The sequence below is a fragment of the Pinus tabuliformis genome, chromosome 9 (genome assembly GCF_031772625.1).
Source record: "Pinus tabuliformis cultivar Carrire ecotype Pingquan chromosome 9, CPIR1, whole genome shotgun sequence".
In the NCBI taxonomy this organism is placed as follows: Eukaryota; Viridiplantae; Streptophyta; class Pinopsida; order Pinales; family Pinaceae; genus Pinus; species Pinus tabuliformis.
Window position 1 is genome coordinate 222,563,451 of NC_142307.1, and position 22,274 is coordinate 222,585,724.

Below are 22,274 nucleotides of genomic sequence, written 5' to 3' on the forward strand. Positions count from 1 at the left end.
GATTGATTTCAATCAATCTGAAATTTCAGACAGACTTGTTTCAGCTAAATTTTAGGCTGCCCTAGGATTGGGGTTTTGCAGTGCTATAAAAGGGCTGAGTCTCCAAGGCTTGCAATCAACTCATAAAGATTGTCTGCTCCATTGAAGACTGGAAGGATTGCAAGCTCTTGGAAGGATTCAAGAGCCAACAACTCAAGCAAAGACCAGGAGCATTTGAACATGGAAAGTAAGTTCCGCTGTGCATTATTTTTAATTTCTTACAAAGGAGTAGATCTTGGTTAAGAGTTTAAAGTAATTAGGAAAACTCAGAAATTAAAATCTTACATCAAGTTAAATCTCTGAATAAATTCATGTCAAATGTTATATGTTCCTTTATTAATTGTGATTGTCATTCATGATGAGATAATAATTGCTCGCTTTTTCAATTTCTGATAATTGGCAATGTCTAGGCTGGTTCACTCTGATTAGATAATAAGATTGATTTTCTTTGATAACATAGTGTTTTTCTTACGCTCTTGTCTTTCACCGCAAAATTCTCTGAAGAGGCAATATGCTGCTTGAAGAGCCTTTTAATTTGTCCATTGAGATATATGTTAACTAAACTAACATGCCTAACTGATGTCTGTTTCCACGGTGAGATTTAATCTGTTTCCCAACAACAAATTGTGTGATCAATTATAGTCATTTAACACGATTTACTCTTTAGGCGAGCAAATAAGGTTTTAGATGATGAAAAGCTCTGGTGGTATATTGTGTGATCGCGTTGACATGTTTGATTTTTTGGGTGAACACCCATCACATATATTTTTAACTATGAAAATCTACCTGCTAAAGTTTTAGATACTTGTTTTCCATGGAGTTTTAGACTTTCTAAGGACTTCTGCTAGGTACCAGTATAAATGGCAACCTTCCATCCACATGATACCGCAACTAAAAAAGAGAGCCTGGAGTTTTCTTAACACTGGAACCTGATCAGAATACTAGGTGATTGTTGTAGTAAGACGCGGAGAGATATGAAAACCCTACAAGTGGCGCAACCCAAGATGGCTGGACAATTTTGACTAATATTCATTTAATTAACTTGGTTTGGTTCAGTTGGAAAGGATTGTCATTTTGATGAGGAAGATTAATGTCTATTAAGATCAATAAGAAATCAATATGTCTATTAAAACCAATATTGATTAATGTCTAATAGGGGATCTGACCTTAAGAATGTAGGAAATCAGTAGAAAAATGTACATTAGAACTAAGGAGTAGTCTACCTAGGCTGTAGAATGGCCCGTTTTCCGGCACTGACCGGAAAATTGTCCGGTTCCGGCCACCGGAAATCTCTCTCCCTTCTGCCACCCTCCTCTAGCTGGTCTGGTTCCGGCCACCGGAAATCTCTCTCCCTTCTGCCACCCTCCTCTAGCTGAGCCGCCCGCTTTCTCCGCCACCCTCCGGTGACAGTCCTGACATTCTCTGCCATTCCCTGCCATTCCTTGACAAAAAAAATAGCCTGACAGGGACGAGCTGGAATTCATGCCGCCGAGTTTAGAGTGCCTGACATCCCCTCATCGAGCTGGAATTCATGCCCCCGAGTATTATGGCCGGTACCACTGAAGCATCGTCTATAGACCTAAAGATCTGAACATTCCAGGTCTCCGGACCTTCAAAATTTGTTCCAGGCGGCAATAGGCCCGGTAAATCCTCAAGATTTAGGAGCAGTGTGGGATCGGCCAGTTTTGTCCAGCGCTGAGTAAAATTGGTGACCACATCGTAAGCAACAGGGCCCTAGATCTTAGAATGGGCATCATGCCATGGCTCCCTAGGGCCTCCGTGCCAAAGATCTGCTCCCTTGTAATTGATCTGATGAAAATCATCCCTGTAAACAGTATCGAGAGTCCTAAACAATGGATGGATCTCGTTATCATAGCTTCCATCGCAGAGATTGATTCCTCCAACGAAGCTCACAACCTCGCGATTCTGAGAGCCATGGACGCGGGCATCCAAGCACACAGTCTTCTGGTGATGGGTAAACTCTGCAAAAATCTCCGCGGTTTGGAATGCACTCATCGAACGATCTGCGTATCTGGGACATTGAAAGCAGTAGACGTTGGTGCCCTTGAAATATTCAGATGTCTCGTCACAGTGGGTTTGCATGAGTCCGTGGTAACTGAGAAGCTCCACGTCCGTTATATCCTCCCAGATAAGAACCAGAACTCTTACTCCCTGATCCGCTTTCTTCTTCAAAAGTTCACCCAATGTCACAGTTTCTGCACGAGGGATCATCCTTTCCTTGTCCCTCACAAGCGTAATCTTGGTATTTACAGACCATCCAGCAATGTATATAAATTGCTCGACTCCATAAATGTACTGGTACACTTCCTCCCACAGTCTCGGAGGCCTATATAAGGCGCGCTCCTCGCCATGACCCAACTCGATCCTCGGACGATAATTTTCTGATAAGTGAGAATTTTGATACAGATTGACTCTGCATCCTTTCCTCTGCTTGAAATACACATGCTCGACTCCTGGGAAGTTTCGATCTCGAATCCCGGAACCCCAGTATGGATCTTCTGAGACTTGTTTGAACTGGAGGCGGGCATGGATCTGAGATTTCTTCAGCTGTTCGGAAAAGTCTTCATTATATAAGTCATACCAGCCCTCGATGACCTTGCCGCTGAGGATTTCTGAGATTGGGATCTTGGCTCTTCCAACCACTTGTGCATAGATTTCCAATCCCTTCTTAACGCTGATAACCAGAGAAGGCGATGTGTAGGCGCAGAGTATGTGAAACGTTTCGTTCCAAATTGGGTTTGTAGGTTCACTGGACAGAACTCTGGTTCTTGCAATTCTAGCAATACCAATATCTATGGTGGCATATAATCCAATCTGCTCATCTAGATGGAGAAGCTCCTTAACTTTCTCCCCCACCTGCTCAACAAAAAATCATTAGTCCTACTTTAAAATTTTTACAAAATGATATGCATTCTTAAACAAAAGACCAAACCTGGGCTTCAGCAAGGTCCTCACAATCATTAGTCCTACTTCAAAATTTTTACAAAACGATATGCATTCTTAAACAAAAGACCAAAACTGGGCTTCAGCAAGGTCCTCACAATCATTAGTCCTACTTCAAAATTTTTACAAAATGATATGCATTCTTAAACAAAAGATCAAACCTGGGCTTTAGCAAGGTCCTCACCTTGTAGAGAAACAAGAATCAATAAACCAAAACCAGGATCTTGGAAAATTCTCCACCTTGTTTCTCAACAAGATGTACTACTGTTCAGTAAACATCAAATACAAGATCCATAATCAAAGGTGGTTGACGTCATTACCTTTCTCAGCAACCTGGGTAAGCCTCCATGACTGAGGTGCCTAGCTTCAAATATAGTGGCAGTAAGTGTACCATGAACTACTTGGGATGCCATTGGAGACCTGTATTAGAAATCTGTAAATCACAAAAGTAATGCAATCCACTGACTATGGAGATGTTTCAAGCTACACAAATTTATAAGAGTACAGGGAATTTGAAGACCAGCAGGTTTTTAGACCACTGTTCATTGGAACATGTTTTTCTTGAACACTTTAGGTCTGTGAACATTCTGTCATATGGTATTGATACATGAAAACTAACTCTACTTTGGTAAGGAAAAAAATTATTTTGAATGATGTCTTCCACACATCTTGTGGATCAACAGGTATCTAGTGATAAATGGACTTCAAGTAGATTCTTTTGATTAGTTTCACTCCCTCCAATGTGTCGTGAATATCATCAATTGAGGGCTTGGGTACCTTCTGTTGTTTCTAGTCATTGCAAACAGATTTTGGATAAAAAATTATGCCAAGGAAACAAAATATGGGAATTTTGTTTTATAAAGGAGGTGGTGGCCTTTAGATTCAATAAAATTTGGAACCTTGTTTTTAAGCTTAATCAAAAGGGAAGGCCTTTGATTATGGCAGATCTCTTAGCTTAAGAAAATTGAAATAAGATACTAAGACTGTACTGAATAAATAATTTACTCAACTTGAATAAACTTTACTAATACAATACATGTAGAAAACTTTATTGCAATACTCCCAAAAGGTTTAACAAAACGAATTTATGAATAACCAGAATCATAGACAGTAATTCAAATACTTTGAGGAATGAAATTAGCAAATAGTAGCAATAAAATACTCATAAATATCATAACTCTATCATGGAAATAAGGGAGATTTATCCTCAATCTTTCCTCTCTAATAATTCTAGACAATCCTACTTTGTACTGAAGAATAGAAAAGAATGACAGAAAACTACTCACAAATAAACACACACTGCCATGAACCAGTATGTGAAACCTTTGATTAAATCTCAAAATTGAGGCCTACAAAAAATATATATGAAAGTATTTTCTGATTACAAAATCCAACCCCTCTCTCGATTTGCTTCTTAAAATTTAAAAGTTTCCATAACAACAATTTGTTATGAAAAATTATAAAAATAGAATTAACCAATAGAAAATAAATAGTTTGTTACAAATTAAATCAAAAGCTCCGGTTATGTTTCTTTATTTGGAATTTTCTGTTGTAGTTAATAAATTTTAGGAAGGATTGCAACTATTTGTCGCAATTTTCACCAACTGGATAACTGAAAGATGTCATCTTCCTATAGGCTACATCCAAATCTCAGCATTTCTTATAAGTAAGAGAAACTGGAAACAGGTATTTGATCTAGCAATGGATGTAGAAATCATTCATTAACTTCCTGATGAGTGCTTTACCATCTATCTCCTCTTTCAAATTTACAAATTTACTGTGATCCCCTTTTCATTCAATCAATATTTTTTAGTGGGCCTACCGGGAAATCAATTTATTTGGTGTTGTCCAAGATGTAGGTAGTCCTAATTCTCTCAAGATGTTAAATTTGGTGTGAAAATGATCCAAATCACTTTGAACTTCTCTGCATTTTTCTTATACATTCTTATGAAAATTATTTTTCTTTTTGGACTTTCTTAATCTTTATAATTAAACCAGTTCTATCTCTGATGCCTACTACCCTTAATTGCTCCTTGCCTCTAGAATTTAAAAATTTTACAATCTTGTTGCCTAAGGTTGGCTTGTGTCTTAATTCTTCATGGATTTGTTGTGCAACTATTGTATTTAAGTGGAATAATTTTTCCTCTTCCCTAATTACCTTGAAACATAAGAAATAATGTCATCCCATAAACTTTTTCTTGCATCAACTAGAGACGGAGCACCTACTAATTGCTTTTTAAACCATTCAATGTCTGAAAATGCGTTCTTCTCTTTAGATGCAATATTAAGAGAGGTTTATTTATCCTTTAATTCTTTCTTCAAATTATCAATGTATTGATCATTTGGTTTGAGTGATTACATTACCTTAGTCAACTTTTCAGTTTCTAACTGTTGTGTTTCAATAGGAGTATCAGAGATAGTTTGACTAGCTCTTTCTTTCAGCAATTGTTCTACTTGTTTTTCTAGTTGATACAATTGTTTATTCTGCTCAATCATCAATGAGAAGAATATCTCTTTTTCCTTAGTGATAGAATCTAACTCCTTTGTTTGAACATGTTCAATTTTCTCCTAAGGACATTTATAGCAGTATCCCTTACATCCATGAGGGATTGGATGTCATTGATATTGTTTGGGTCAGGTTCCAATTTAATAATCATGCTTTCTGTTTTCCTTAGCTTCAGTGGATGTCTTCTCCTGTCGCAACTGATTAGTGATTTTCTTCAAAGATTTCTCCAATTTTTCCACAGTAGCCACTGAGTTGTTATAAGAATGGCACAACATTTCACTTGTTTGCCTAGGAAGGTCCATCTAGTCCATTGGATGTATCTGTTCCAAGTTAACAGTGAGCCTACTTGCTTTGTAGTCATAAGGAGTTTTAACATTTTGTGTCTTCAGCTCTAAAACTGCCAGTTGTAGTTGCTTCTTTCCAAAATCCATTGTTGTTAATAATCTAGTGCTTGTAGAAGGACCTTATTTTCATAACTCATTGAAAGCAATCTTTTTAAGCTCTACATTCTTACTTTTGATTTCCATGAATTTGGAAAATAAATCATTTTTTGGAGCTAGAGTTGCAGAGGATGAAGGGACCTCGGTGACAGCCAAGGGAAAAGACTTCATGTTGAAAGAAAGCTTGCTTGTTGTATTTGTTTCACTGAGTGTTTCAATTTCATTATAAGTTGCTTCAATTGTTGATTATCCATGTCTCTATCCTTGTTCTTCCACGCTCTGCCTTTTCATTATTTTGAATTTTACCTATGATTCTAAAGTTCGCTATGACTATCTTGGCTACTCCTTTTCAGCTCTTTCTCTTTGGGTGGTTATGTATCCAAGGTTCTAGGTTCAGTTAATTTGAAATCCCCTCCCTCGCCTATAATATCCATTAATTTTTTCTCTTCCCAAACATATTTGTTAGCATATATTTCAATTACTGTTTTTGCTACATGTTGATATGCATATTATGCTTGTTCAACCCTTAGATTGGAAATGTTTCCCTGAGTTCCTATTTCCAAACTTCTCTTAGAGACAAGCTCATTTCCTATAACATTTTTTCAACTTCCTATGTTGCCACTCTATGAGTTACCTGAAAAGGGCCCACTTCAACTTTCAATTTAAATAGAAATAGGTATTTCTAGGTAAAAAGTGAATTTGATCAATGTTCAAATTCTATCTGATATACTCTGGTGAAAATATTCTGAGAGGAAGGAAAGTTGGGAGCATATAAGGGGCTGGCTCGCACCCATATACTCTAATTTCAATTAAATCCTTGTACAAATACCAGTCGCCCATCCTTATATTATACTTCAGTTGTATCCATCTTCTAACCTCTCGAAGTATTCTAGGAGGTGGATTGAGGTCATGAATTATTCCATATGCAATAGAGAAGAACTAATTGACATAATCTACAAATGTAAATTGTCAAGCATACTTTCTGAGAAGAGAGGTCCAGAAAATCACTGAAAATGCTCCTCCATTTGAATCGTGCTTTCTGATATTAATATTGTGAAACGTTTCCTCCTGAAAGTAGATGAACAAGTGAACCAACGCTGACTCATATCTAAAATATATAAACATATCGAAATCTTCAAGTTGGTAATTTATAGCATTTGAAAGATACTGATTAAATTGGAATATTGCAGAAGGTCTTTTGATGGGAGAAACATAAGATAGGAACCCTAGAATACATTAATCAACTTCTAGTCATGGTCATAACATAACTGTGAGAAAATCATAGAAATAATTTGTCTGGATAGCTCTAGAAAAATACTTGATAAATATTGGGGGATTTTACTAGGGATTTCGTCTCTAGGGGTAAAGATAATTCTAAATTTTACTTTCTTTCATCATGAGAGAGATTGTGATATGTGGAATTTAGGATTTCATTAGTAAGAACCTAAACTTGTTTTCACTTTAGGTTTGTGAACAGCTGCAGTAACCTCCATGTAATTTTCAAGAAAAACATGTTCCAATGAACAGTGGTCTAAAAGCCTGCTGGTCTTCAAATTCCCTGTACTCTTATAAATTTGTGTAGCTTGAAACATCTCCATAGCCAGTGGATTGCATTACTTTTGTGATTTACAGATTTCTAATACAGGTATCCAATGGCATCCCAAGTAGTTCATGGTACACTTACTGCCACTATATTTGAAGCTAGGCACCTCAGTCATGGAGGCTTACCGAGGTTGCTGAGAAAGGTAATGACGTCAACCACCTTTGATTATGGATCTTGTATTTGATGTTTACTGAACAGTAGTACATCTTGTTGAGAAACAAGGTGGAGAATTTTCCAAGATCCTGGTTTTGGTTTATTGATTCTTGTTTCTCTACAAGGTGAGGACCTTGCTGAAGCCCAAGTTTGATCTTTTGTTTAAGAATGCATATCATTTTGTAAAAATTTTGAAGTAGGAATAATGATTGTGAGGACCTTGCTGAAGCCCAGGTTTGGTATTTTGTTTAAGAATGCATATCGTTTTGTAAAAATTTTGAAGTAGGACTAATGATTGTGAGGACCTTGCTGAAGCCCAGGTTTGGTCTTTTATTTAAGAATGCATATCATTTTGTAAAAATTTTGAAGTAGGACTAATGATTTTTTGTTGAGCAGGTGGGGGAGGAAGTTAAGGAGCTTCTCCCTCTAGATGAGCACATTGGATTATATGCCACCATAGATATTGGTATTGCTAGAATTGCAAGAACCAGAGTTCTGTCCCGTGAACCTACAAACCCAATTTGGAACGAAACTTTTCACATACTCTGCGCCTACACATCACCTTCTCTGGTTATCAGCGTTAAGAAGGGATTGGAAATCTCTGCACAAGTGGTTGGAAGAGCCAAGATCCCAATCTCAGAAATCCTCAGCGGCAAGGTCATCGAGGGCTGGTATGACTTATATAATGAAGACTTTTCCGAACAGCTGAAGAAATCTCAGATCCATGCCCGCCTCCAGTTCAAACAAGTCTCAGAAGATCCATACTGGGGTTCCGGGATTCGAGATCGAAACTTCCCAGGAGTCCAGCATGTGTATTTCAAGCAGAGGAAAGGATGCAGAGTCAATCTGTATCAGAATTCTCACTTATCAGAAAATTATCGTCCCAGGATCGAGCTGGGTCATGGCGAGGAGCGCGCCTTATACAGGCCTCCGAGACTGTGGGAGGAAGTGTACCAGTACATTGATGGAGCCGAGCAATTTATATACATTGCTGGATGGTCTGTAAATACCAAGATTACGCTTGTGAGGGACAAGGAAAGGATGATCCCTGGTGCAGAAACTGTGACGTTGGGTGAACTTTTGAAGAAGTTAGCGGATCAGGGAGTAAGAGTTCTGGTCCTTATCTGGGAGGATATAACGGCCGTGGAGCTTCTCAGTTACCAGGGACTCATGCAAACCCACTGTGACGAGACATCTGAATATTTCAAGGGCACCAACGTCTACTGCTTTCAATGTCCCAGATACGCAGATCGTTCGATGAGTGCATTCCAAGCCGCAGAGATTTTTGCAGAGTTTACCCATCACCAGAAGACTGTGTGCTTGGATGCCCGCGACCATGGCTCTGAGAATCGCGAGGTCGTGAGCTTCGTTGGAGGAATCGATCTCTGCGATGGAAGGTATGATAACGAGATCCATCCATTGTTTAGGACTCTCGATACTGTTTACAGGGATGATTTTCATGAGATCAATTAGAAGGAAGCGGATCGTCGGCACAGAGGCCCTAGGGAGCCATGGCATGATGCCCATTCTAAGATCCAGGGCCCTGCTGCTTACGATGTGGTCACCAATTTTACTCAGCGCTGGACAAAACAGGCCGATCCCACACTGCTCCTAAATCTTGAGGATTTACCGGGCCTATTGCCGCCTGGAACAAATTTTGAAGGTCCGGAGACCTGGAATGTTCAGATATTTAGGTCTATAGACGATGCTTCAGTGGTACCGGCCATAATACTCGGGGGCATGAATTCCAGCTCGATGAGGGGATGTCAGGCACTCTAAACTCGGCGGCATGAATTCCAGCTCGTCCCTGACCGCTCAGGGGATGTCAGGCTATTTTTTTGTCAGGGAATGGCAGTGAATGGCAGAGAATGTCAGGACTGTCAGGGGAGGGTGGCGGAGAAAGAGGGCGGCTCAGCTAGAGGATGGTGGCAGAAGGCAGAGAGATTTCCGGTGGCCGGAACCGAACGATTTTCCGGCCGGTGCCGGAAAACGGGCCATTCTACAGCCTAGGTAGACTACTCCTTAAAACTAATATCACTAGAGTTTCGTATGTGACCTAGTCGTACTGGATGACAAACTGACCTGAGTATGTTAGTTGAGTCAAGCAAAATGAAGAGTGCACGGATTGAGTTTTGCAATCATTACGAGTGTACAATGAAGGCCCACTTAGAGTTAGCTAAACCTGCCTATGAAATTGGCCACGAACAGGTTCTACCCGTCCAATAAAAACACGACCTCTCAACTAACTGTGGCTTTTTATGTTTATATTTATTGACGTGAGTTGCATGCGATCGGGGCAGTATTCCATAAATAACAAAGGTGGGACTGGGCAATACTTCAAGATCGTATGAACGGTTGGAAGCTTAAAAAGTGACGCAGGAGCGACAAAATGTTCTGAGAGTGTAAGACGTGCCAGACGCATTATTTACACAAAAGCGAAATAGAAATAATATAACTTTTTATAATTCACAAATTCCCGCCGTAATTTCTAAATTATAAAAAAAATATATTATTTATTTGTCCCGAGGTTAAACATGTTTAATCATATGTGCAAAAAAACAGATTTAGATTTATCTTATGAACATAAAATTACATTACTATGAAAACCATATTCTGTTAGCTTCACTTCACTGTGGGGTAGCTGAAAAACTCGAAAACATGGTATTGACAGAATCAGTTAGCTTCACTGTGGAGTAGCTGAAAAACTGGAAAACATGGTATTGACAGAATCAGTTAGCTTCACTGTGGAGTAGCTGAAAAACTGGAAAACATGGTATTGACAGAATCAGTTAGCTTCATGTTTCGTAACGTGAAGAAAATTGAATTCGACGCCGTTAGCGAACCAACTTAGAATTAGAGATTTATGAGCTGGTGTGATAGCGTAACAAAGGGGAGAGAGCGGTGAATGGACGAGCAACCCCTTGGGCCCCCGGCCGCGCCACCAGCGGGCGGCGGGAGGGAATCGACGAGCCCCTCCTGCCGCCAGCGGGTGGCGCGGCCGGGGGCGCAAGGGGCGCAATTTTTTTATTTTATTTTTTAATTAAAAAATTAATATTTAATAAAAAAACTTAATATGTTTAAAAAAAAATTAATAAACAAAAAATAAAAAACTTTAATAAAATTTTTTAATTTTTTTATATAACAATTATAATTAAATTTTTTAATATATTAATTAAAATTTTTTTTATTAATTTTTTAAATTTTAAATTAAAAAATTAAAATTTGTTTTAAAAAAATTAATTTTTTTTTATGATTTATATTTTAAAATAAATAACATGTTGTTTTGAAACAAAAGTTATAAAAAAAAATAAAATTAAATTTTGATTAAAATATTTTAATAAATATTTTTATTAATTTTGTTTTTATTAATTCTTTTTAATAAATTAAAATTTAATAATTTTTATTGCTATGGTTTAATGAATTTTTTCTTTCAAATTAAAAAAAAAAATTACATTTAAAAAAAAAATTATCTTTAATTTTTTTTGCTTGTTTTTAAATAAATAATGAAAATTTAATAAAATTTTTTATTTATTTATTTATTCTTAAATAAAAAAGACTACCTATATTTTTAAAATTTGGATATTTTTTTAGTTCCTTTTTTTTAATAATTTGAGCTTATTTTTGTCTTCTTATTTTTTTCTACATGTTTTTAATATTAATTTTACTAGTTTTTAATTTTATTTTTTTGTTAATTTTCTATTTTTGTTTAATCTAGTTTGTTTTTTTTTTTGGCTAGTTTTTGTTAATGATTTTTTTAATCTTTATATTTTTACTTACTTAAATTTATATATATAAATTTTTTATTTTTTTTATTTTTTTTTTCCAAATTCTTTTATGATTAAACAATTTTTTTTTTAATATTTTTTATTTATATTTTGTCTCAAATATATGTATTTTTACATTTATTTTTTAAGTAATCATCATTTTAATCTTAATTTCACTAATTTTTATTTTTTATTTTTGATTAATTTTCCATTTTTTTTTTTTAAATCTAGTTTGTTTTTAATTTTAATTTTTTTTAGTTTTTTTGTTAATGTTTTTTTTTTAATTTTTCTATTGTTACCTATTTAATTTTATAGTTTTTTAAATGTGTTTTTTCTTTTTTTCCCAAATTTTTTTATGGTTTACATATTTGTTTTTTCCCCAATTTTTTTAGATATGTTTTTTTTACTATTTATTTTTTTATAATTTGAAATTTTTTTCTAGTTTTTTAATTTGAAATTTTTTATAGGTTAATTTTGTTTTGTTGTTTTTTTTTTTACATTTTACATTTTTATGATTGATTTTATTTTGATGTTTGATTTTTTTTGTTTTGTGTTTTTTATTTTATGTTTTGTTTTTAGTATATATTTTTATTTATGTTTTGTTATTTTTATTTTTTATTTTTTTGTTTTGTGTTTTTTCATTGTTTCAATTTTTATTTTTATTTTTTGAAATTTTAATGTTTTTTGGGGTCATGATAAAATATTTTATGCTGTTATTTTGAAATGTTGAAATTTCACCCTTGAAAAAAAAATTGTTATCCCAGCATCAACACTTTTCGTTTTGAGGGTGTTTTTTGCACAAAATTTACCATTGAGAAAAAAAAATGTTATTCGAACATCAACACTTCATTTTGAGGGTGTTTTTTGGACAATTTTTGCACCAAAAATTGGTTTTCAGCATCATTTTTAAAACATGTTGAAAATTTAGCTTGGAAAAAAAAAAGGTGTTATTCCATCATCAACACTTTTCGTTTTTGGCACTGTTTTTGATGTTTTTTCGGGGTTTTTTGGCCAGAGTTCCCGTTTTGAGTTTATAGTTCCCGTTTCAAAGTTTACATTGTTTAATAGATAATGAGCTGATGTCGACAAGAAGTGACTCATCGCAGGAGGGCCTTGATGTATCCCACATCAACGACACAAAATGAGTGTAATGATTTTGGAGACAGAATTTAACTGACGACACAAGGTTCAGGAATGGCAGTCATGAAAATGAAGGTTTATGAGTATTGCAAAGGATGAATTTTAACTGAATGAGTTCTCTTGAACATATCAGCGACACTGAATGAATTGGCAGCATTGACCCAAAACCAAAGTAATGGATGGTGTGATAGACCATAGGTATGATAACCATCGAGCAGATAACCAAACCTAAATAGTCACAGAGATGAAGTGAAAGTGTCATGTTAAAGAGAGACTTGCTACCACAAAGTGGTTTACCCCTTTTTCCATTTTCCCCAGTCATTGCTAACTAGTACCTCTTTATTTTTTATGAAGATTGAGGAGGATAACATATGCGTGTTGTATAATTCCACCCTTCGGGTGAATCCATCGCTATGTGATGTTTTAACGAGTCTAGTGAATGTGAAACTTGGTCTTGTCTAGATGAACAAGTTTGTCGCTATTTGATGTTTTAACAAGTTTAATGACAAAGATAACTTAGTCCTTTTCATGTTTAAAGCGTTGGAAAAGGGATGAAAAGAAAAATCCACAAGTTCTTTTTCATAGATTTTTCTCTCAAGCCCGAAAAAGCGTAAAACAATACGAGAGAGAACCTATTGACCATGTTTGGTCAACATATTCCTTTTTCGTAAATAATCTATCTCAGCCCAAAAAAGGGTTAAATTTATAATGAGTAGATGTCATTTCCAATAAGTTAATGAGCTCAAAAAGGATAAGCGCTCGACAATATTTTCATATTTAGAGAGTCTGAAAAGAGCTTAAAGGGGACTCCACTTTGAGGAACGAGTGGTGTCTAGGATAGAAACTGGTTCTGATGATGTTGGAACTTCTCAAAACATGTTGATTTATGTGAAGAGGCTGGCTAATAAGACCACTCATTGCAACTGTTCCTCAAAAAGGGTAAAGCAACCAAGTGAAAGTGTATGATCGGCCAAGAATATAGTGATGATGGAAGGAGAAAAAACAAGGGTCATCTGACGGAAAAGGCTGATAGAATGGAAACCATGACGATTAAAATGGAGATGGGTTCATTTTTACACAATCTTGAACCATAGGGAACTATGCTTGGATTCAGTTTCATGTTTACACAAGCTTGAAACGATAAACTATGCTTGGATTGAGTTTCATTTTTACACAAGCTTGAAACGAAAAACTATGGTTGGATTTAGTTTCAGTTTTACACAAACTTGAAATGAAGAACTATGCTTTAGATTGGTTTACATTCCCGCAGCATGATGAAAGGGAGAGTCCCCTGTAACCAGATGGAAGTCGCTGCGGTGAAGCAGGATGATTATCCAACACCTTCTTAGCTTCATCTAGATAGGGACAAAGGTGAATGGGGTGATTCCCTTCACATAACCTACAGGGAAACTTAAATTTACCACTAGGTGCATGCCCCCCAAGCTTCATTAAATTCACCTAAGTAGACTACTCATGGCTATCAAGTGGATGGAATGAAGGTTCTTTTATGAGATCAAGTGGAAGATTCGACTGGGATTTTACGAAATCTAATCAAAGACTCGACTTGGAAATTTGCTCCAAGGGACCTTGTTTCATTTTTTAATGAGATTGACACAAGACAAGGAACACCACTCAGATTCCTTGTTTCATTTTTTAACGAGCTTGACACAAGACAAGGAACTATGCTCATAATCGTTTCATTTTTTAACGAGGTTGAAACAAGACTAGAAACTATCCTCATATCCTTGGTTTCATTTTTTAACGAGGTTTACACAAGACAAGGAGCTATCCTCATATCCTTGGTTTCATTTTTTAATGAGGTTGACACAAGACAAGGAACTGTCCTCATGGGAGCTGTTTCATTTTTTAATGAGGTTGACACAGTAAAAGAACTATCCGCATATTCCTTGTTTCAATTTTTAACTAGCTTGACACAAGATAAGGAACTTTGCTCGTACCCTTTGTTTCATTTTTTAATGAGGTTTCCACAAGACCAGGAACTATCCTCATGGACCTGTTTCCTTTTTTAATGAGGTTGACACAGTAAAAGAACTATCCTCATATCCTTAGTTTCATTTTTTAACGAGGTTGACACAAGGCAAGGAACTATCCTAATTTTCCTCGATCACGACTCATAAATGGTCATGAATTCCAAGAGGTTCTCATTAGATGGGAGAATAATGCTCTAGAATGGATTTGTAGCAGGGAATCCATTTGAGAGATCTGGTTTCAATGCCCCCAATACATAATGTACAACATCATTGAATTGATCATTAGTTGATGTAGGCATGGAACAGGTTGCCACATAATTAACCCATGGATGGGATGATACCCTTGGTACAAAAGGACCATTTAGGGAAGATGGTTGACTGGAAGCCATATTTGGACCGGGAAATGAAAGCTGGTCAACGGTGACAATTCTGCCTTCATGCGAGAAACAAATCACTAGAAAGAGTGTTGAAATAATAGCTTGCATGTCATAAACATAGTCACGCCCAAGAAGTAAATTGTAATCGAAAGGGTCTCAGACTACCATCACATTCAAATAAACGAATTTTCCTCCCAAAGTAATAGGAAACTGAGGAAGGATCCCTAATGGTTGATTGGTTCCTCTGTTAAAAGCCAACAGATTCTGGGTAACATGCACAAGTGGTGGTGAACCGAGCGCTTGCCAAGCATTAAATGAAAGGATACTCACATATGCACCTTCATCTATAATAGTGCTAGATACAACCATATTACAAACCTATATTATGATCTAGAAAGGGACATAAGAAGGAAGATGACATCCTACCAGTCGATTACAATCAAAGCAAGTGACTAGACTACTTGGAGGGGGTACCGTAGAAACGATAGTATTATCCCCTTGTGTTACGAGAACGGGAGGATTTTCCTCCTATCTTGCTGGAACAAGAGGGTTGTCTCCAAGATCATTAGAATATGAAGAAACAAAAAGAACCTGAGTGGTATCATATTCACTCTCTTCGGGAAATGTACAATTAACTGAAGGTGAAATCGGGTCAATTGTTTCCTCGACCTGTGATTGGTCAAGTATAAACTCATGGGATCCACATTCAGGGAGAGTGGGTTTGACTGACATTTGATTTGGGTCAGTCACTTTATCAACTAGTGAAGGATTAATGGATAGTCTCTTGTAACCAGATGGAAGTCGTTACGGTGAAGTAGGACGGTTATCTAACACTTTTTTGGCTTCATCCAGATAGGGACAAAGGTGAATGGGGTGGTTCCCTTCACATAACCTACAGGGAAACTTAACTTTACCCTTCTTTCCGTCAACTTTACTACCACTAGTTGATGGTGTGTCACCAACATGATCTCCAGAAGTTGATGACATAGGATGATGTGAACGAGAAGACCATTCTTCTAAGATATAAGGAATATTAGGAAAATTTCGAAGAAGATGGTCTTCCGCACAAAGTTTGCATGGATATCGAACTTTGGGAGGCTTGACAGATAGTTTCTCATCAGATATTGCAATCAAAGCAATGGTTGCTGGGTTTCCCCTCTGCTAAATTTGCTTCTTCTTCTTCTTCTTCCCTTTCTTCTTCTTCTTATCCACCTGGTTACTAGTACCAATACTTTCACCAAGTGAAGACGAAGAAGGGGAGGAAGAAGCAACTGAGGAAGAAGGCAAAGGGTCAACTTTAGGATCAACTAGAGGTTGAGCTTTTCCAGTTGGAGGTGTACTCGATTGCAGAGAAATCATGACATTTTGAACCAAGGAGGTTGAAAACAACCATATTGGTAAGCCAATGGTAAATCTCGATAGGGATAATGTAGCCATATAAGGAACACCAATATTTCCAAAAGGAGGAAAAGGACTAGGATTCCCATCAAAAGGAATTCCTTGATCGGTGGACTCCAGATTTGTCGCCATATGTTTCAACCTAAGATCAACTAAGGATTGAGCATGGAGAATGTTATCCATGGTCAATTAACTTTATTTTAATCAAAGTAACATAACAAAACAAAATAGGGATAATCTAGGCAAAAGATTTACCAAGCAACTGTGAACTGCAAAATACCTCCCGACAAACTGAGAAGTATGGGCAGGAAATCTCCCCGAATGCTGTGTTCGGTGTATCATAGTGTACAAGGTGGTCGACTTGGTTACCTAAGGATGGATAGAAACCTAGTGCTTTCCTCCCATATATACCCAAAAGTACGTGGAGGCCCAATCCATATTAGCGCTATCTAATGCAAAACCGCACAGTGAGAGCATTCCCATATACTTTACGTACTGTAACACCACCCTATATACCCGCAGGTACTTGGACAAGCCACGATATACTCACGTAAGTGGAATGAGGTATCACATTCGGGATGTATTGCAGACAAGTTAGTGACAATTGCTATGTGAAAATGCAACAAGATGATGGAGCTTAGTGAAAAGAAGTCGCCTTCACTAAGTGGGCCGCAAGCTATTTTTGGCGCAAAGTCTATTTTTAGACATATGGATCATGGTCTATGAGTTGCAGGATGCTATTTATGGATGATTGGTCATGTTGGTAAAAATAGATGGACCTCTATTTTTAGACATATGGGCAGAGTCTATTTTTATACTGTCGGTCAAAAAATAGAACAGTCGAATATTATTAGCTCTTAATAATATCTGGACTATAAACATTATCTTATCCTCTTGCAGCACTTCAGTTCGAGCTACGGATGTGGCGCATGCAACTGCCAGAAGGAAATACGCTTTTCCTATGGGTTAGTTGAGCTATTGCATGATGGACTTCAGTTAGAACTCAAGTGATTGAGTTTGGTGGAGTTGATGGAGTTGTGTTGAGTTTGACTTAGTTGAACTAGTTGTATTTATTCTAACTGAAAAATACACTAGTGATGAGTGGTGTGAATTAATTATTAATTAATTCACTAATTATTAACTCATAAATCAACTAAAGAATACATCAGTTAACTCAGTGCATGGACAGTTCAATGGAGACAAGTGTTAGAGGTGGGTGAAAGGGTGAGACTACTATCAGTTATGACTATAGTTGTGCATCAGATTTGCACAATCATTGATGGAGATTTCCAATGAGGATTGCGCAATACAAACCAAGGGAATTCAAACTTGGATCAGATCCATTTTCAACTTGGATTGCGCAATAGAGGCAGGCAAAACAGTGGAGGAGATTTGAACCTGCCTTCAAGGGCATACTCCAATCGAAGGAGATTTGAACCTGCCTTGAAGGAATTCATAGATGTTGAAGTCCCAAAGCCTACTGATGCTGCTCAAGTTGAGGCTTGGCAAGAGAAGACAACAAAGTGTCGAAGGATTCTGTTGGAGGGCGTGAAGGATCACATTGTATCTAGCCTGCATGAAAAGGCTTCTCCATACATGATGTGGAAAGCGTTGACAGAATTATTCCAAAGCAAGAGCGACTAGAGGAAGTTGGTGCGCAAGGATAAACTCAGAAACATTAAGTGTGAGAAAGGAGACAGTATACCCAAGTATCTCACGAAGTTCACCTAATGCCGGGATGAGCTGGGAAGTGTGGGGGTGATTGTCGATGATGAGGACTTGGTGAGCTTGGATCTCCTTGGTCTTATTAACAACATTTATCATCTCAAGAGATTAAGGTAACTCAACAAATTTAACATTTAAATTACTCTTCAAGATATGTTTAGTAATACCTGAAGGGACACTATTAAGAATTAATTAGTTGTCAAAAACTGTGATACCTAAAATTAAATGAAATGGATGTGCAATATCAATCCTCCTACAAGCTATTGACAAGATTGTCTTCCTTCATCATCACCAACTAATTACTAATAGACAATTATATACACATATAGAAATATAACACAAAAATTGTAACAATCACAAACATTACCATCCAAATCCAAACACACAAACCACTCACAGCATCCAAATACAGACACACACAAACCACTCAAGACATCTAAACAAAGACACACAAACCATTCAAATAAAGAAACATAGACTAAATTAAAAGGAAACATAATGTAAATTTGAAAGTACGAAGTTTATCTCAAACATATACATAATAATGATAATATAAAAATATGATATTGCTAACTAAACCTTTCCTCAAATTCTACACTCCAAAAAGAGGTTTTTCACCTCGATGGATCGCGGCATGATAAATCCAGGGTTAGATAAATCTAGACTAGTAATTTAGAATAATGCTTACTTATTTAAAACACAGACGAACGAATTAGATATACTCTTCAATTTAAACTGAATCCTACTGCATTCACATAGAAAAATACGAACTCACAGCCGTTGAAGAAATTAAATTCAAAGCATTGATTCTCTTTATCTAGAATTGTATTATTCAGTTCGAACAACTAATAAGTAAACAGACGTGTTTCACATGCCGTGTGAAATATGGTTCACAAATTCTGCTGTGCCAGTGGAATAAATTTGAAAATTGTACCATATTATCGATTATGTCACAATTATTCGTGAAATTTGATTTTCCGTTACATAAGGCAACTTTAAACATGTTATTTATTTTGGAAATTTAAGTTTGATTAAAACATATTATAAATATGAATGGTTAATTAATATTAGAAAATTTAATTAATTAAAAATGTGAAATTCATTTATATGTTAAAAAAATATTTAATTAATAAAGTTTATAATTTTATTGGTAATTAGATTTTGATAATTTATTAACATTGTGTTAAAATCAGTATAGATTTATCTTAAGCCTAAAGATATGACATGACCACAAAGAAAATAATAATAATAATTAGTGATCAAAATTTACACTATACTAGTCATCCATATAAATGAAAATTAAATGTAAAAATATGAGGTGTATGAGGACGATCCTATTCAATCGGGTTGTTTTACATTTTGAAATAATAATAATAAGTGATACAATTCACTAATCATTCATATAAATGAAAAATAAATGTAAAAATAAGAGTCTTCTCCAATGAGCATATGTAATTTGATTGTTTTAATTTTAGAGTTTTTTTTTCATATTTTTTAATTAAAATCTCTTCAGATTTATTGAAATCAACAGATATAAAATGCCTTTGATCTAACTGTTTTAAAAGGATTTCTTTACTTTAAATTCACTTATATATTCAAAAATATATTTTAAAAAAATCACTAGATTATTTTGTTATTTCAAAAAAATAATTACATAATACCTCAAAAAAAATTGCCTAAAATCCTGCCCAACAAGGAATAGGTCACAGATAAAAGAGGCTAGCAATTATCTACATAAATATTCTGCATAGAATCTGAAGGTTATTGATATGGAAGTTTAGAACTAGGAAATTTGTTTATATTCTTTAAACATTTTATTTATTTTTTAATTTCAGATTTTATTTAAAATTTGATAAAACATATTATGAACATTTATGCGAGTTGAAATTACATAATTTAATTAATTAAAAATTAAAAATTCATTTATATATTCCAATATTTTTAAACAATAAAAAATTCTAATTTTATCATTAAAATGATATTTAAAGATTTTTTCAAAATAAAAAACTATTGAATGATTTGTTTTCCAAATACATAGATTAAAGAAACATTCTCCTAAATTTCCAATTCTATATATATATATATATATATATATATATATATATATATATATATATATATATCTTTAAAAAAAAATCCATCATATTTACACTTTTCTTTATAAATAATAATAATAATAATAATAGATTTAGATTTAAAATACATTAGTCATCTATATAAATGAAAATTAAATGTAAGAATAGAAAGCTTATAGCAATGACCATTTATAGTATGATTGTCTTACATTTTGGAGTTTTTTTCAGAGATATTTTTCAATTAAAATTTAGGGGAATTTATTAAAATTAGAAATGTAAACTTTGTATAATTTAAATGTTTCTAAATTTTCTCATTAAATTGAATTTATTTATATATTTAAAAACATATTTTAAATCATTTAAGAAAAAACAAGAAAATTGTCTTGTGATTTCAAAAATAAAATAATTACAGAATACCAACAAAACAATTTGCAATTTGCGTGGAACAGGTCACAGAGAAACAGGTTGGAAATTATCCTAAAAAAATTATCTGCGTGGAGTCTCAAGGTGATTGAAGTGGGCTAAAAAAATTATGATCTGAACATGCTTCGGTGATTTGCCTTACACAATACCTTGAAAAAAGAATTATGCAGGGACAAAACAATTTGCCTGGAACAGGTCAAAGATGAAACAGGTTGGAATTATCTAAAAAAGGAAATCTGCATGGAGTCTCACGTGATTGAAGTGGCAGGTTATAACCCTAAAAAGTTATGATCCCTCAACATGCATCTGTGATTTTATCTTATAATGTCACTTCACTGCTCCAACAGAAATATGTATCATTATCCATTCTTTTGTTTTTCTATATTATTATTACCACTTTTCTATATATTATTACTAACATTTAGTAATTATTAAAATAAACAATATCATTAACCATATGATTATTATCAACATTGAGTAATTATTAAAATAGTTAATTTTAATGGCAAGGAGAAAAGTTGTTATCTATCAGTAAATTAAATTAAAAAGATAAATTTACATTAGTGTCTAAAAAATTATATATATATTTTTAAATTTAATTATATTTATAAACATGGAAAGTTTATTTTTATTAACTATTAATAATATTTTTTTAATGATTTTGTGATAATAATATAGTATATGTGGAAAAAATGTAATGGATATACAACATTACTTGCATGCTTTTGTTGCTTTCGATTGCAGGAATGTTCATCAAAGATAGGAAAGTTGCATTAATACTCTAACTTCCTCTGCTCCACAAATAGATGGATGGAGTATATTGTATAAGACCTCAAAATAGTAGTGAGTTATGCCCTTCGAAGTTGACAAGGACAGCAGGACAACTGATATGACATTCTATTCTTACAAGCAAGGTGGGAAGGAATTAAGTGTCCAGGTACATTTCTGGTTCTCATATTGAGTGGTTTTTTTGGTTGAATGAAGGATAAACTGGTCAAAACAAATTTACCAAGTTAAACACTAAATGTAAAAATCCAATTCACTTCCAGTGAAATTGAATGAAAAGGACAGGGACGGAGATGGTAAGACATAGTTCATCTGGAGAGGGACTTTTAATTGATTTGGGTTAAGCAGGATTGGAAGCCAAGAGTAAAACCCATTGCTTTACTTGATCTGCATCCCCTGCCTTTCTTTACTTGATGACAGAATCCCTGACTCTCTTGACTCGTATCTGGGTATCTAAAATAGTATGCAACGTATTTCACTTGCAACTAGTACCAACCCTAATTGCTTTGGCTAGTCCTTTTCAGGCATCAAACCCTAAGCAACTAGTACCAACCCTAATTGCTTTGGCTACTCCTTTTCAGGCATCAAACCCTAATTGACGGACTGTCATTTCCTCTTTCAGCTTACCCACAAAGGCCCTCTGGCAAGCCATAATAATGAGACTAGGGTGGACTGGTTCAAAGCCCATTACTCTTCAAAATATTTATATATATATATATATATATATATATATATATATATATATATATATATATATTTGTTGATAAGGCATAATTTAGTTAACATATTTTCAAATAGTTCATTTAAATACTCACTCATTTTTCTTATTTCAGATTATTTTACATGAAATTATATTAAATAATATGGACAACTAACTAAACATGATATGC

General features: G+C 34.9%; 2 pseudogenes; one reads left to right on the forward strand and one right to left on the reverse strand.

The window, feature by feature from the left end:
- Positions 1–1,258: 1,258 nt before the first annotated feature.
- LOC149147954 (phospholipase D alpha 1-like) lies at positions 1,259–3,541 on the reverse strand (annotated as a pseudogene).
- Positions 3,542–7,601: 4,060 nt separating this feature from the next.
- On the forward strand, positions 7,602–9,484 carry LOC149147955 (phospholipase D alpha 1-like; annotated as a pseudogene).
- Positions 9,485–22,274: the final 12,790 nt, after the last annotated feature.